Source organism: Conger conger, chromosome 3 (assembly GCF_963514075.1).
Source record: "Conger conger chromosome 3, fConCon1.1, whole genome shotgun sequence".
Classification (NCBI taxonomy): domain Eukaryota; kingdom Metazoa; phylum Chordata; class Actinopteri; order Anguilliformes; family Congridae; genus Conger; species Conger conger.
In genome coordinates, this window is record NC_083762.1 from 19,518,061 (window position 1) to 19,534,632 (window position 16,572).

Genomic DNA, 16,572 nt, shown 5'->3' on the forward strand with positions numbered 1-16,572 from the left:
ATTTGATGCGAGCCATGACAGGCAGCCAGTGGAGGGAAGTAAGCAGAGGGGTGACATGACAGTATTTGGGAAGGTTGAAGACCAGACGAGCTGCTGCATTCTGTATAAGTTGGAGGGGTCAGATGGCGGACGCTGGGAGGCCAGCCAAGTGGGAATTGCAGTAGTCCAGGCGGGACAGAACCATCGCTTGGACCAGGAGCTGGGTCGAGTAGGGGGTGAGAAAGGGGCCGATTCTCCATATGTTGTATAGGAAGAACCTGTATAACCGGGTCACCGCCGCAAAGTTCTCGGAGAGGGACAGTCTGCTGTCCATCACCACGCCAAGGTTCCTTACACTGGGTGATGGCGTAAGCGTGGTATCCCCGAGGGAAATGGAGAGATCCAGATGGGGAGAGGTATTAGCAGGGATGAATATCATTTCAGTCTTACCTGGGTTGAGCTTTAGATGGTGGTTGTCCATCCAGCTCTGGATGTCACTCAAGCAAGCAGAGATACGGGCTGAAACCTGTGTATCAGATAATGGGAATGAGATGAAGAGTTGGGTGTCATCTGCATAGCAGTGGTAGGATAGCCCATGTGCAGTGATCACAGGGCCAAGGGAACGAGTGGAAAGAGAAAAAAGAAGCGGGCCTAGGACTGAGCCCTGGGGAACTCCTGTGGAAAGGGGCCGAGGTGTCGATACCGTACCAGCCCAGGCAACCTGGAAGGAGCGACCAGAGAGGTAGGACTCAATCCAGTCCAGGGCTGTGCCACAGATGCCCGTTGCTGACAGGGTGGACAGGAGGATGGAGTGATCCACAGTGTCGAAGGCAGCAGAGAGATCTAGAAGAATGAGGACAGAGGAGAGGGAGGCTGCTCGTGCGGCATGGAGTGATTCACTGACGGAGAGGAGCGCGGTCTCTGTCGAGTGGCCCGATCTGAAGCCAGACTGATGGGGGTCTAGCAGGTTGTTGTTAGAAAGGAAAGAAGAAAGTTGAGTAGAAGCGGCTCGTTCTATGGTTTTAGAAAGAAAAGGAAGAAGAGATACCGGGCGGTAGTTCTGGATGGTGGATGGATCCAGAGTAGGCTTTTTTAGTAGAGGTGTGATGTGGGCCCTCTTGGAGGATGCTGGAAAACAGCCAGAAGACAGGGAGGAGTTGACAAGGGAGGTGACAAATGGGAGAATGTCTGGTGTGATAGTCTGGAGAAGAGAAGAGGGGATAGGGTCAAGGGCACAGGTTGTAGGGCGGGGGGAGAGCAGGAGTTGAGAAACATCAGAGTCTGTAAGGGGGGAGAAAGTGGAAAAGGAAGGGATGGGCCTAGAGGGGGGGAAGGGCACAGAGAGGGGGGCGGAGGTTGTAAAGGAACTGCGGTGTCTGTGACCTTCTCATCGAAAAAATCAGCAAAGTCATCAGCAGCGAAGGAGGACTGAGGTGGAGGAGGCGGTGCGTTGAGGAGAGAGGAGAAAATAGAGAACAGTTTCCGGGGGTTAGAAGTGGAGTTCTGAATTTGTGTATTTTGCTTTGGCGGCAGTGACAGCGGAAAAGAATGCTGCCAGGAGAGACTGGTAAGTTGTGAGGTCTGAAGGGTCTCTGGATTTTCCCCACTTCCTCTCTGCTGCGCGGAGGCTGGCCCTGGAGGTACGGAGGGTGTCAGATATCCAAGGACTGGGGGGGATGTGCAAGGTAGCTTTGAGACAGGGGGACAGAGAGAGACAAAGGCAGAGGAGAGAGATGAAAGGAGGGTGGCAGAGCCTGCCTTGTGGGTTGGAGGAGAGCGTTGCAAGGAGAGGCCGAAGGAGTGGAGTAGCGGTAGGAAGGCAGCAGCCTGGGAGGCTTCAAGGTGGATGTTGAAGTCTCCAAGGAGAATCAGTGGGGTGCCATCCTCAGGGAAGGAGCTGAGAAGGGTGTCTAGCTCATGAAGGAAGCTTCCCAGGGGCCCTGGAGGACGATAGATAACTGCAATAAAATGGTTAGTAGGGTAGGATACTGCAACAGAATGGAATTCAAAAGTGGATATGGACAGGTCAGAGAGGGGGAGAACTGAGAATTTCCCTGAGGGGGAAATTAAAAGACCAGTACCACCGCCACGGCCGGAAGGCCGAGGAGTGTGAGAGAAGGAGAAGGAGGATGAGAGGGCAGCGGGAGTGGCGGTGTTGTCAGGTAGTTAATTTTTGGTAGTATGGTCATTTTTACAGTTGCTTTTCTGCCAATTAGAGATAGTGGTAAGTTTGCCCAACGGTTTAAATCATCTTCAATTATATTTATTAACGGAATTAAATTAAGGAGGAACAACTCTGACAGCTTGGTGGAAGTATTTATCCCCAGATATTTAATATTGCTAGTGGAGGTGAGGGGTGAGTTCTGAGATGTAACATTCCAGTCGGCACTATTTATGGGTAAAATAGTTGATTTTGTCCAATTTATAGCATAGTCGGATATTTGAGAGAATTAATTAATGAGACTGATGAGGGAGTTTGATGGGTCTTGTAGGTAGAGCAATATGTCATCTGCGGAAAGGCTGATTTTGTGGTGTGTAGAGGGGGTATGGATTCTCTTTATTTCATTGTTTTGACGTATTGCAGTGGCTAGTGGTTCAATGAACCAGGCGAATAAAGCTGGTGAAAGTGGGCATCCTTGCCTGGTCCCTCTGTGCAGTGTGAAACTCTGTGATGTTAGTCCGTTAGTAGAAACTGTGGCCATTGGTGAATTATATTATATTTTTATCCAGTGAATAAACGATTCTCCAAAGCCATATTTGTTGAGTGTTTTAAACAGGAATGTCAAATTTACTCTGTCTGATTCAACCAGCAACCCTCCGACTGCCAGACGACTGCTCTTACTGCCTGAGCCATGTCGCCCCTTACATTGTAATATAAATGAAATAAAAATTGATTATCCGTATTGATTTTGATTGTGTATGTATTAATGTATTAATAAGTGAATGTTGAATTAATGTAAGAACTTTTACATATTACGTTTTATATATTATTACATATTACATTATGTAAAAATTATGCAGTAACAGTAAGATATTATCAGAACTGTTGAAACCTGTTTCTTAATACTACTGTTGAAACCTATTTCTTAAACACTTAAGCAACAAAGAATATTTGAGAAGAATTGCTTAAATTAGGTAAGTCATTGTGATATGACCAGTTCCTAATTTGTGATGTTATTGTTACTGATGAACGACCTTAGGACAAAACGTGTATGGGAAAGGGGAACAACAACACGGTGTAGGTGCAGGACTGCGCTTCTCCTGCCTGTCCTTTAACCTGAAGGCGTCTTTGACCATCCCTTAAACCTGAGGGCTGTCTTGGAAGAATACAATGTTAAACAGAGCCAATAAATGGTTATTTTGAACATGTTTTAAGCTGCCCATTGTATTTGATTATTGTGGCCATGTCACGCTGCTGTGTTTACTATCACTTGATCTAGGTGGAAAATACTGAGGCAACCCGGAGAATCTTGAATGACCCAGCCTCCTATACAGATAGCTTCAGCAGGGATTGCAAGGCTTTGTGGGCCTGTTGGGGAAAGATCCCATGAAACGACTTGGGTTCAAAAACGATAGCTGTGATGAGTTGAGGAACCACCCCTTCTTTAAAGATCTCAACTGGGGCCGACTAGAAGCAGGTGGGGAGAACTACTGTATCATTACACACTGTTATTGTTTTTGTAAACCAGGTGACAGTAAAGACGAGGGAGATTTTTATGCTTTTTAAAGTAATCAATTCTAAGCTGATTGAAATAAAACATAATCAATTTATTTTGCTATGTGCATTTTCTGAGTGCAATCCACTTCGAGGTTCGACACATTGTGTGTTCAGAGATCCTTTTCTGCATACCACTGTTGTAATGTGTGGTTATTTGCATTACTGTCCCTTTCCTGACAAGTTTTTGTTTGTTGAAAGAGGTCTAACAGATGTGTATAAAGCATGGCTACAATCTTCCTCATATTGGCTGCCATTTAATCAATTAACTGTCCTTAGTATTGCTTTTTAAAGCCAAAACCTCAAACCTTTAGGTTAATCTTACACATTTTCATCTTTGACCAATATAAATAAATATATTATGTTCGTTCAATGTTTCTTTCTTTGATTGTAAATTGTGCTTCGTATATGAACACATGCAGTATTTAATGTGCAGAAAGAAGACATGTTTAGAGCTTCTGAAATAATGTTGTGTAATGGCAGGCTTCCCATTGTCAGAATACATTGCCTGTTGTTGTAGTACAGATATGATAGGACTGAAATTTCAATGTGTACAGTAAGCTACTTGTGTGTATGTGACAGAATTGTACATGTTGTAAACTTAGGCTTTATTCAATAAATAATGGAATCCCAAACTTTATTCATTTCAATATAATTTTAGTGGATATAACTGCCATCTCACAGCAGGAAGGCCCTGTATCCTGTATTCATTTCCCCCCACGCATGCCCATAAATATGCCTTGGTCATCAGTATACATTATCTTCACTATCAACAAATGAGGTGCAAAAATATTACATTTCAAGAGGTATACAGATTCCAAGTGAATTTACATGTTTAAATACACAAACAATTAGGGTAAATTATTTAGAGGAACCCATGGTAGATGTTGATGACTATAGACTAAGGTCTTTGCAGAATTTCATTTGAACATCTTGGGCAGGGGATTCACTCAGCTATTTCGTGCTGCACCCTCTATTTTATGCTAAATAACTACCATAGAAGTTGGGTAAGTACCACAGTATAACAATCTTGAAATAAAAGGCAAACTGACATGAGTAGGCTGAGGATATGAAATGGAAATACCAGTGATACCATTTTATAGGGAATGCTGTGAGGGTCCTAATTTGTCTACATGTATGAAACAGATGTGGGGGAGTACTCATGGACTGTATTGACATAACATTTTGTATGAATGTAAATTAAAGTAAACTAAATGTATTTCAGTAAGAGTGAAAACATCAAGGACTGCTCAAGTATAATGCACTCATGTGTTAAACATTTTTTTAATTTTTTTTTTTTTCAATTCGGGATCCCCTGTCTTATTTCTGCAATATTTTCAGTTTTCAGAGAGCAGACTGGCTTTAGTCAAAGTTATGTGTGTCACATGATTTAGCATGCAAAAAAGAACTACAATATGTGCTCTATAACGAAATGTATATTTTAAATTGAAATTTTTGCAGGTAATGTGAGAAATCTGAACTCTCAAATAAATGAATACGCAAAAACATAAAGAAATACTTACAAAAATACAGTACTCCAAGTCCTTGGTCTTTTTCGCCCCCTGGTGGCCAAATATTTCAAGTTACCGTGACAAGTGATTGGCCTTATGTTATGCCTGACAAGCAGCAATGGGATGTATTTCAGTTAAATGTATTTAAATATGCATTTCAAATACTTTGTTTTGTAATCAATGACTGCCTGAAGTCTACTACCCAAAGACATCACCAGATGCTGGGTATCTTTCCTGTTGATGTCTGCCAGGCCTGTATTGCAGCCCTCCACAGCTCCTACTTGTTTTGGGGACTATGACTGGTCTTTAGCAAGTAAAATACATGCTCAATTTGATTGAGGTCAGGTGACTGATTGGACAGTCAAGAACATTCCACCTTTGGCTCAAAAAAACTTCTTCGTTGCTTTGGCTGTATGGTTTTGGATCATTGTCCTGCTACATCCTAGCGTCATCTGGCAGCCGTGCAGTTTCCCCTTCATCACTGTAAACACTTTGAGTGTCTACATAAATGCAATGATCTATCTAATCAGCTTTGAGCTGAGCACACAATATGTTTCTGTATACTTCACCATTCATCTTGCTGCTGAACATAAGTGAACCAGTTCCAGTGGCAGCCATACATGCCCAAGCTATAAAAACCACCTCCACCATGCTAGACAGATGAGGTGGTCAGCTTTGGAACATAAGCTGTTCCTTTTTTTTCCAGACTTTCCACTCTCCATCACCCTGCTACAGGTTGATCTTTGTCTCATCTGTCCATAACACTTTGTTCCAGAACTTTACAGGTTTTTTAATGTACGTTTTTGCAAACTGTAACCTGGCCATTCTACTCTCAAGACCAGGGTTTGCAACTTGTGCTGAACCCTCTGAGGTTATGCTGGCATACTCTCCTCTTGATGGTCGTTTTTTTTTCAGACTTTCCACTCTCCATCACCCTGCTACAGGTTGATCTGTCCATAACACTTTGCTCTTTCTCTCTCTCTCTCTCTCTCTCTCTCTCTCTCTCTCTCTCTCTCTCTCTCTCTCTCTCTCTCTCTCTCACACACACACACACACACACACACACACACACACACACACACACACACACACATATACCAAAACCAAAAACAAAAACTGTAACTTATGCATCACCTACCAACCACCTCTAATTCAAATGTGCTGCATACTATTGGCTTTTCTTTACATATATTAGGGCTGGAAGCTTGATTGTGGACAGGTTTCTGGATGTTTTTGTTTTGTAATGTATTGTTTTGTATGTCGTCTTTAAGAAACATTAGTAAAAAAAAATATTTCATTGCATTGAAGGTCTTAAATTGAACATAATGTAATGGAATTAAATGCAGCAAATTATTTTTTATTACAATATTTTCTTCCTGAAATCTATTCATTTTAAATTGTATATTATATTTTTGCCATTGTAGGTGTGAGGAAAGAAACTGAAACAATGAAGAGATAAAAGGGAGAAAAAGTTAGGAGGACTGAGGACATGATGGGGTATCATAGGTAGTTGAGAATCAAACAATGAAGGTGTGGTTAAAGTCTGGGGGAGTCCAATTTTGTGATGAATAACATGGCCTGATGGATCAACAGAAAGGGGGGTGGTGTATCAGACAGCTGAGGTGAGGGGGACAAGGGAAAAGAGGTTGAAAACATGGATCCACCCAGTACACCAGACGTCACATTGCTTAAGGTGAGATGGAAAGCTGTGGGAGGAGATAGAGCTGTGCCGGTGCAAGGCCCGGTCCAAATCCACATTCTGTCCTTGGACTTGGATGAGCGACAGGCAGCCCTCCAGCCATTGGGAATCGCTGTCATCTGTCAAAAGGAAAATGTCTGAGGTCTGCATTCATTCAAATCTTTCAACTTTTGTTCATCAAAATGTAACTAGGTAACACCAGTGTTAACATTGGGCCTCATGCAAGAACCACTTATACCAACAGATTTGTGCTGACACCACCCATACAAGTGACTAAAGAAAATTCCATTAATTTTCTAAGTGCAGTGCATGATGGGCGCATGTGCATTGCTCACAAAACTCATAAAAAATATGAATCAAGAAAGTCTTTCCATGGACTGTTTAGTAGGAATAAGGATAAAACATTCAACATTGTCTACCATATTGTTATGTTTTGCCAGAACCAACAAACCAGAGTCTACCCAGTGAGGTGCAATGTGGTAGACTATGTCCCTCGTATTTTTTGATCCCAATGACTATCTGACGGAAACCACCTACAGTACCACCCATTAAATGGACAGATGCCATTTTTATGAATCATTATTCCGGACAGGCCTAGCCATATATGGAATTTTTGGGCCGACAAATAATGCTAATTCACATTTCTCATGAACGCGCACTCATTTACATATAGGTGAGATTCCATGATTATTTACAAGAGTGTTATGAAGTGAACCTGTAAGAAATGTTCTGAAATGTTCAGAAATTGAATCTGACGTGGCACACTTGTACAAAAAAAGAAAGATACATTTACGATAAGAATACAAAAATGTTCTGGCATGAGGCCCATTCTATACTTCTTATTTCTGAGAAAGAGAATTAAGAAAGCCAATAATTTTGGGAGAAATTACAAAACACACTAGGCTTTAATGACTTTCATAGTGTGGCATTCCATTTTGCTATTTCACCAACTTACCTGGAACTCCCCCAAAAGCCAGCTGCATCCCATTGTTCCACATTGTCACCCAGTCATGTGTATCATCCACCAGATTCGAGTGCTGCTCCTGGTCAAGCTCAACTTGGACTTCATGGCTTGATAATTTCAGAGCCAGAGTATGAGGACCTAACTTCAGAGGGCCCTTTTGTGTGGCAAATTTCACAATAAGACAGTGTATTTGGAGCTCGGGAAAATAAGAACATCTATTTTAGTGGAACTACTAAAGATAGGTTCTTTGAAAAATATACAGTAAGTACATGACTTCCATTTTCAAGAATGAGCTATATGAGAAATGCTTAAGCACTTAATAGTGTTAGTACATTTTTAATACAGTGTATTGAGCTTGGGGCCACCCAATACACTGGTCAGTGTGACCATTTTTGCATTAGAATGTTGTTAGGATGTTTTCAACATTTTGCTTTACATTGGTTTATTATCTAAAATGCCACTTTCAAAGCCCACACAACTGGGATGATAAGCATGCATTTATAGTACATTTATAGCAATAATTAAATAGGAACAGTACCCAGTGCATTAGGAATAGTAATGTATATCATTACTTGTCAAATAATATTATCATTGACATACGATGATAATATGATGCCAAACTGCATGGTGACCTAAGATTGACTGACCTGGTAATTTCTGTCAGGTTTGCACTGATGTGCATCAAGGGTGACTTGGAATCTTTTGCCAAGATTGATGAGCCCATTTCCTGATACCAGTTGCTGCACAAATCACAACATAAGCTGTTTCACACCTACCTGCCCAAAGTACATGACTTCTACATACAGCATCCTACATTATTATATGCAGAACATACAGTCGCATACTGCTATATACCTGCACACAAACACAATACATACTGCCACTAGCCATCATGAACATAGATACTTTCATTCTCCACAGTCTCACACACACTCAAACACTGCTCATACACTCAATATCCACAGTCGAAATCAAACTAAGCAGTACGTAGCCTACATATATGTACACCCTTGCACCGTCATGTGACATGCTATTTTGAGATATTACCTCCAAAATATGATAATATAGATATTATAGACACAATCCAATTAAAAACTGTTTTTATTAACAGTGTCATTACACGAATAATTTACAAGAGAACTACCTGACTGCTCACACATAGTGCCAGGCTTTTGCTATGCAACGCTAATACATTTTTGTTCTGTGAAACTAGCTGGCTAACTAGCTAGCAAGCTAGCATTCGTGAGCAAACACAAGTTTATTCTTATTGATGCTTATTCGTGCGTTCCCATTGTGCAAACACTGAAAAATGGGCCAACATCAGTGGGAGCATGTTGTGTAGGTCTGATTTTATTATTATTATTATTATTATTATTATTATTATTATTTACAATTGCAAACAAAATGTTTTTCATAGCAAGTTTACAATTTTAGAACTCACAGTTACGTGTGTCATTGGTTCGACAAAAAAAAAATCCATTCAGTGGACACGGTTTAAAAAAATCTTTAATTAATTTCTCTGTCAGACTAAACCACCGATTTTTACGGTTCAATTTGCAAATGTTTGCGCACAGTATTTAAATACTGATACACTCAAGTTCAAAACCTAAGACATATAGGCTAAAATTCAAGTGGATAGCAATAGCAAACCCCTAAAAAAGTTTTCATAATAGAAGCAAAGAGCTGATTGAAGTTGAAATTGTGTTTCTGATTGTGAATTGGTTATTATTGAATATTATTGAGTATTATTGAATAGTCACACCTGACCTACCCAGGTGTTGAGGGAATTTCAATTTCATCTTTGGAATGATTTTGTTCAAGATGGACCCAGGAAGAAATACAAAAGTGGGTAAAAGAGGAAGACTGTGAATGGCTGGACGATGGAGGGGGCGAGGGAGTGGAGTATGGATTTGTGGTGCCATTCAACATAGAGGATGGATGCCGGATGCTGGGATATATCAGCTGATGATTGCCTAGGCTGGATCAGGCATGCACAGAGCTTTCCCCAGAGTATAGCAAGAGAGGACGATGCAATGTTGACAAGAACCTGAGGCTAAATTAAATTTGATGAAAACCAGCATTACTGTACCTGTGACTTCCAATAATTTTTTTCTCTGTAAACTACATCTATGTTTGCCAATTAAGACTTTACTGCAGCACTTCTATGATTTGTTCCTGTTGCCTATATTGTGGTACATTACATACAGTAGAGATTCTATTGCAGATGCCATTCTGCTTTCTAATGGAAAGTTTGTAAAACTGTAGAAATGTATTTGGAGAAAAATTAGTCTTCTGGTTTGTTGTTGTGTTTGCTGATTCATCTTGCCATTCAGAGCCACCATAGGGATATGTGTGAGGCAGGTACATAATAATCGACATGGTTTACATACACAGTGAAAGACAATGTTTTTATTTTAAAAATAATTTGAGATTTAGAAAATTCGCTGGAGAAATGCTGAGTTACGACCTTGTTTAGGTGGTAAAAAACATTAAGTAAAACTAGTTGAGTCAGACACGCAATGTGCAAAAGTTGACTTCCAGTTTTAGCTCCACTTCCTCTTCCTTGAGCTGCCTGTGCCAGGCAACTAGAGCTCATTCAGAGCAGCACCAGCATGACCTCCCTGGAGGAAGAAAAAACAGTATAAAGCCTTTGAGGGGAGGGTAAAACAAAACAGACAACACAGTTACTAAGAATAACAATTAACAATGTTTTGAATTTGATGCGAGCCATGACAGGCAGCCAGTGGAGGGAAGTAAGCAGAGGGGTGACATGACAGTATTTGGGAAGGTTGAAGACCAGACGAGCTGCTGCATTCTGTATAAGTTGGAGGGGTCAGATGGCGGACGCTGGGAGGCCAGCCAAGTGGGAATTGCAGTAGTCCAGGCGGGACAGAACCATCGCTTGGACCAGGAGCTGGGTCGAGTAGGGGGTGAGAAAGGGGCCGATTCTCCATATGTTGTATAGGAAGAACCTGTATAACCGGGTCACCGCCGCAAAGTTCTCGGAGAGGGACAGTCTGCTGTCCATCACCACGCCAAGGTTCCTTACACTGGGTGATGGCGTAAGCGTGGTATCCCCGAGGGAAATGGAGAGATCCAGATGGGGAGAGGTATTAGCAGGGATGAATATCATTTCAGTCTTACCTGGGTTGAGCTTTAGATGGTGGTTGTCCATCCAGCTCTGGATGTCACTCAAGCAAGCAGAGATACGGGCTGAAACCTGTGTATCAGATAATGGGAATGAGATGAAGAGTTGGGTGTCATCTGCATAGCAGTGGTAGGATAGCCCATGTGCAGTGATCACAGGGCCAAGGGAACGAGTGGAAAGAGAAAAAAGAAGCGGGCCTAGGACTGAGCCCTGGGGAACTCCTGTGGAAAGGGGCCGAGGTGTCGATACCGTACCAGCCCAGGCAACCTGGAAGGAGCGACCAGAGAGGTAGGACTCAATCCAGTCCAGGGCTGTGCCACAGATGCCCGTTGCTGACAGGGTGGACAGGAGGATGGAGTGATCCACAGTGTCGAAGGCAGCAGAGAGATCTAGAAGAATGAGGACAGAGGAGAGGGAGGCTGCTCGTGCGGCATGGAGTGATTCACTGACGGAGAGGAGCGCGGTCTCTGTCGAGTGGCCCGATCTGAAGCCAGACTGATGGGGGTCTAGCAGGTTGTTGTTAGAAAGGAAAGAAGAAAGTTGAGTAGAAGCGGCTCGTTCTATGGTTTTAGAAAGAAAAGGAAGAAGAGATACCGGGCGGTAGTTCTGGATGGTGGATGGATCCAGAGTAGGCTTTTTTAGTAGAGGTGTGATGTGGGCCCTCTTGGAGGATGCTGGAAAACAGCCAGAAGACAGGGAGGAGTTGACAAGGGAGGTGACAAATGGGAGAATGTCTGGTGTGATAGTCTGGAGAAGAGAAGAGGGGATAGGGTCAAGGGCACAGGTTGTAGGGCGGGGGGAGAGCAGGAGTTGAGAAACATCAGAGTCTGTAAGGGGGGAGAAAGTGGAAAAGGAAGGGATGGGCCTAGAGGGGGGGAAGGGCACAGAGAGGGGGGCGGAGGTTGTAAAGGAACTGCGGTGTCTGTGACCTTCTCATCGAAAAAATCAGCAAAGTCATCAGCAGCGAAGGAGGACTGAGGTGGAGGAGGCGGTGCGTTGAGGAGAGAGGAGAAAATAGAGAACAGTTTCCGGGGGTTAGAAGTGGAGTTCTGAATTTGTGTATTTTGCTTTGGCGGCAGTGACAGCGGAAAAGAATGCTGCCAGGAGAGACTGGTAAGTTGTGAGGTCTGAAGGGTCTCTGGATTTTCCCCACTTCCTCTCTGCTGCGCGGAGGCTGGCCCTGGAGGTACGGAGGGTGTCAGATATCCAAGGACTGGGGGGGATGTGCAAGGTAGCTTTGAGACAGGGGGACAGAGAGAGACAAAGGCAGAGGAGAGAGATGAAAGGAGGGTGGCAGAGCCTGCCTTGTGGGTTGGAGGAGAGCGTTGCAAGGAGAGGCCGAAGGAGTGGAGTAGCGGTAGGAAGGCAGCAGCCTGGGAGGCTTCAAGGTGGATGTTGAAGTCTCCAAGGAGAATCAGTGGGGTGCCATCCTCAGGGAAGGAGCTGAGAAGGGTGTCTAGCTCATGAAGGAAGCTTCCCAGGGGCCCTGGAGGACGATAGATAACTGCAATAAAATGGTTAGTAGGGTAGGATACTGCAACAGAATGGAATTCAAAAGTGGATATGGACAGGTCAGAGAGGGGGAGAACTGAGAATTTCCCTGAGGGGGAAATTAAAAGACCAGTACCACCGCCACGGCCGGAAGGCCGAGGAGTGTGAGAGAAGGAGAAGGAGGATGAGAGGGCAGCGGGAGTGGCGGTGTTGTCAGGTAGTTAATTTTTGGTAGTATGGTCATTTTTACAGTTGCTTTTCTGCCAATTAGAGATAGTGGTAAGTTTGCCCAACGGTTTAAATCATCTTCAATTATATTTATTAACGGAATTAAATTAAGGAGGAACAACTCTGACAGCTTGGTGGAAGTATTTATCCCCAGATATTTAATATTGCTAGTGGAGGTGAGGGGTGAGTTCTGAGATGTAACATTCCAGTCGGCACTATTTATGGGTAAAATAGTTGATTTTGTCCAATTTATAGCATAGTCGGATATTTGAGAGAATTAATTAATGAGACTGATGAGGGAGTTTGATGGGTCTTGTAGGTAGAGCAATATGTCATCTGCGGAAAGGCTGATTTTGTGGTGTGTAGAGGGGGTATGGATTCTCTTTATTTCATTGTTTTGACGTATTGCAGTGGCTAGTGGTTCAATGAACCAGGCGAATAAAGCTGGTGAAAGTGGGCATCCTTGCCTGGTCCCTCTGTGCAGTGTGAAACTCTGTGATGTTAGTCCGTTAGTAGAAACTGTGGCCATTGGTGAATTATATTATATTTTTATCCAGTGAATAAACGATTCTCCAAAGCCATATTTGTTGAGTGTTTTAAACAGGAATGTCAAATTTACTCTGTCTGATTCAACCAGCAACCCTCCGACTGCCAGACGACTGCTCTTACTGCCTGAGCCATGTCGCCCCTTACATTGTAATATAAATGAAATAAAAATTGATTATCCGTATTGATTTTGATTGTGTATGTATTAATGTATTAATAAGTGAATGTTGAATTAATGTAAGAACTTTTACATATTACGTTTTATATATTATTACATATTACATTATGTAAAAATTATGCAGTAACAGTAAGATATTATCAGAACTGTTGAAACCTGTTTCTTAATACTACTGTTGAAACCTATTTCTTAAACACTTAAGCAACAAAGAATATTTGAGAAGAATTGCTTAAATTAGGTAAGTCATTGTGATATGACCAGTTCCTAATTTGTGATGTTATTGTTACTGATGAACGACCTTAGGACAAAACGTGTATGGGAAAGGGGAACAACAACACGGTGTAGGTGCAGGACTGCGCTTCTCCTGCCTGTCCTTTAACCTGAAGGCGTCTTTGACCATCCCTTAAACCTGAGGGCTGTCTTGGAAGAATACAATGTTAAACAGAGCCAATAAATGGTTATTTTGAACATGTTTTAAGCTGCCCATTGTATTTGATTATTGTGGCCATGTCACGCTGCTGTGTTTACTATCACTTGATCTAGGTGGAAAATACTGAGGCAACCCGGAGAATCTTGAATGACCCAGCCTCCTATACAGATAGCTTCAGCAGGGATTGCAAGGCTTTGTGGGCCTGTTGGGGAAAGATCCCATGAAACGACTTGGGTTCAAAAACGATAGCTGTGATGAGTTGAGGAACCACCCCTTCTTTAAAGATCTCAACTGGGGCCGACTAGAAGCAGGTGGGGAGAACTACTGTATCATTACACACTGTTATTGTTTTTGTAAACCAGGTGACAGTAAAGACGAGGGAGATTTTTATGCTTTTTAAAGTAATCAATTCTAAGCTGATTGAAATAAAACATAATCAATTTATTTTGCTATGTGCATTTTCTGAGTGCAATCCACTTCGAGGTTCGACACATTGTGTGTTCAGAGATCCTTTTCTGCATACCACTGTTGTAATGTGTGGTTATTTGCATTACTGTCCCTTTCCTGACAAGTTTTTGTTTGTTGAAAGAGGTCTAACAGATGTGTATAAAGCATGGCTACAATCTTCCTCATATTGGCTGCCATTTAATCAATTAACTGTCCTTAGTATTGCTTTTTAAAGCCAAAACCTCAAACCTTTAGGTTAATCTTACACATTTTCATCTTTGACCAATATAAATAAATATATTATGTTCGTTCAATGTTTCTTTCTTTGATTGTAAATTGTGCTTCGTATATGAACACATGCAGTATTTAATGTGCAGAAAGAAGACATGTTTAGAGCTTCTGAAATAATGTTGTGTAATGGCAGGCTTCCCATTGTCAGAATACATTGCCTGTTGTTGTAGTACAGATATGATAGGACTGAAATTTCAATGTGTACAGTAAGCTACTTGTTCGTGTGTATGTGACAGAATTGTACATGTTGTAAACTTAGTGTAGTTTAGGCTTTATTCAATAAATAATGGAATCCCAAACTTTATTCATTTCACTATAGTGGATATAACTGCCAGTATACATTATCTTCACTATCAATAAATATTACATTTCAAGAGGTATACAGATACCGAGCTAATTTACATGTTTAAATACACAAACAATTATGTTAAATTATTTAGAGGAACCCACGGTAGATGTTGATGACTATAGACTAAGGTCTTTGCAAAATTTCATTTGAACATCATGGGCAGGGGATTCACTCAGCTATTTCGTGCTGCACCCTCTCTTATTTTTTAATGATAAATAACTACCAAGTTGGGTTAGTACAACAGTATAACAATCTTGAAATAAAAAGCAAACTGACATGAGTAGGCTGAGGATATGAAATGGAAATACTAGTGATACTATTTTATAGGGAATGCTGTGAGGGTCCTAATTTGTATGAAACAGATGTGGGGGAGTACTCATGGACTGTATTGTATTGACATAACATTTTGTATGAACGTAAATGAAAGTAAACTAAATGTATTTCAGTAAGAGTGTGTTATGTTCCTGTGTTCTGTCTGTTAGTGTATCATTATTTATTATTGTTATTCTTGTAATTTATTATTTTTCATATTCTTGTCTGGTGTTCTGTTTATATTCATTAGTTTTTGCACTCGTCTTCCCCTGTGATGTCTGAGTCTGAATGTTTACTAGCCCAGTCACTCCCCTGTCTGCGTGCCCCACTATTCGGGTGTTTACGGTAGTTCCGGGGTTCAACCTTCCTTCCAATCTTGCATTCCTTACTTCCTGCTTTCTCTCCATTTCATGTTTGTACATAGCACTAATATACTAATCCCAACTAACATAGAAGTTGTACAGTACTAATTATACTAACACACTAATATTTTTGTCTAACTAACAAACTAACATTCACTAGTTTTGGGTATTTGTAATTTAAATCACTTAACTAACTTACTAACGCATCTCCAGTTTCAATTCTGTTCTGTAACTCCGCCTCCCTATTCTATCACTGATTACTTGCTTAGTTTCAGCGAAGTATTCGCACCTGTCTCTCCGTATCTCTGCATCTCTTGATTTTCTGCAAATTGTCTACTCCCTAGTCCGGAGCCGTTTGTATTACGTGTGCCTTTGTGAATCCAGTCCATATTTTCGTTTCCCCCTCGTTATTGTCCTATTACCCTTTCATGTGTCTCACCTGATGTTTATTTGTTAGACCGCCCTCACTCCCATGCCCCGCCTAGTTTGTCTCATTTCCCTGTGTATTTATACCTGTCCTTTTCAGTTGCACGCTGCTAGTTCGTCTTGTCCTGTTTTCTTGTCCTGAGCCCTTTATTCCTTCCCCTAGTTCTAGCCTCCTTGTTTCCTTGCCCTTGTTCCTGAGTCCTTGCCTTTGTATATCTGGATGTCCTGTTTTGACCCCTGCCTGCTTCCCTGGACTCTTCTTTGCGTGTTGTGGATATCTGTACCTCTGCCTTGTTGGACTGACCCCCTGGTTTTTGACCCTGGCCTGTTTTTTGACTCCGCTCTGTCTGCTCCCTGCTGTTGCAATTAAATCCGCCATTTTTTCTTCACCCCTGTCTGCTTTTGGTTCCTCTGTTCATAACATCATAACAGAGTGAAAACATCATGGACTGCTCAAGTATAAGGCACAGAGAGCACAAATTGGCTTTAGTCAAAG

General features: G+C 41.9%; 2 long non-coding RNA genes across 4 annotated transcripts; both read left to right on the forward strand.

Annotated features, from left to right (window-relative positions):
* Positions 1–1,344: 1,344 nt before the first annotated feature.
* LOC133124781 (uncharacterized) lies at positions 1,345–4,329 on the forward strand. Of its 2 annotated transcripts, none has more exons than XR_009708344.1 (2): positions 1,345–1,950; positions 3,420–4,329. It is a non-coding gene; the product is annotated as an uncharacterized LOC133124781 (long non-coding RNA). The 2 variants fall into 2 exon arrangements; XR_009708343.1 differs by having other exon boundaries at positions 1,345–1,546.
* A 7,598-nt stretch (positions 4,330–11,927) lies between these two features.
* On the forward strand, positions 11,928–14,650 carry LOC133124581 (uncharacterized). 2 transcript variants are annotated; one of them, XR_009708331.1, is made up of 2 exons: positions 11,928–12,533; positions 14,003–14,650. It is a non-coding gene; the product is annotated as an uncharacterized LOC133124581 (long non-coding RNA). The 2 variants fall into 2 exon arrangements; XR_009708330.1 differs by having other exon boundaries at positions 11,928–12,129.
* Positions 14,651–16,572: the final 1,922 nt, after the last annotated feature.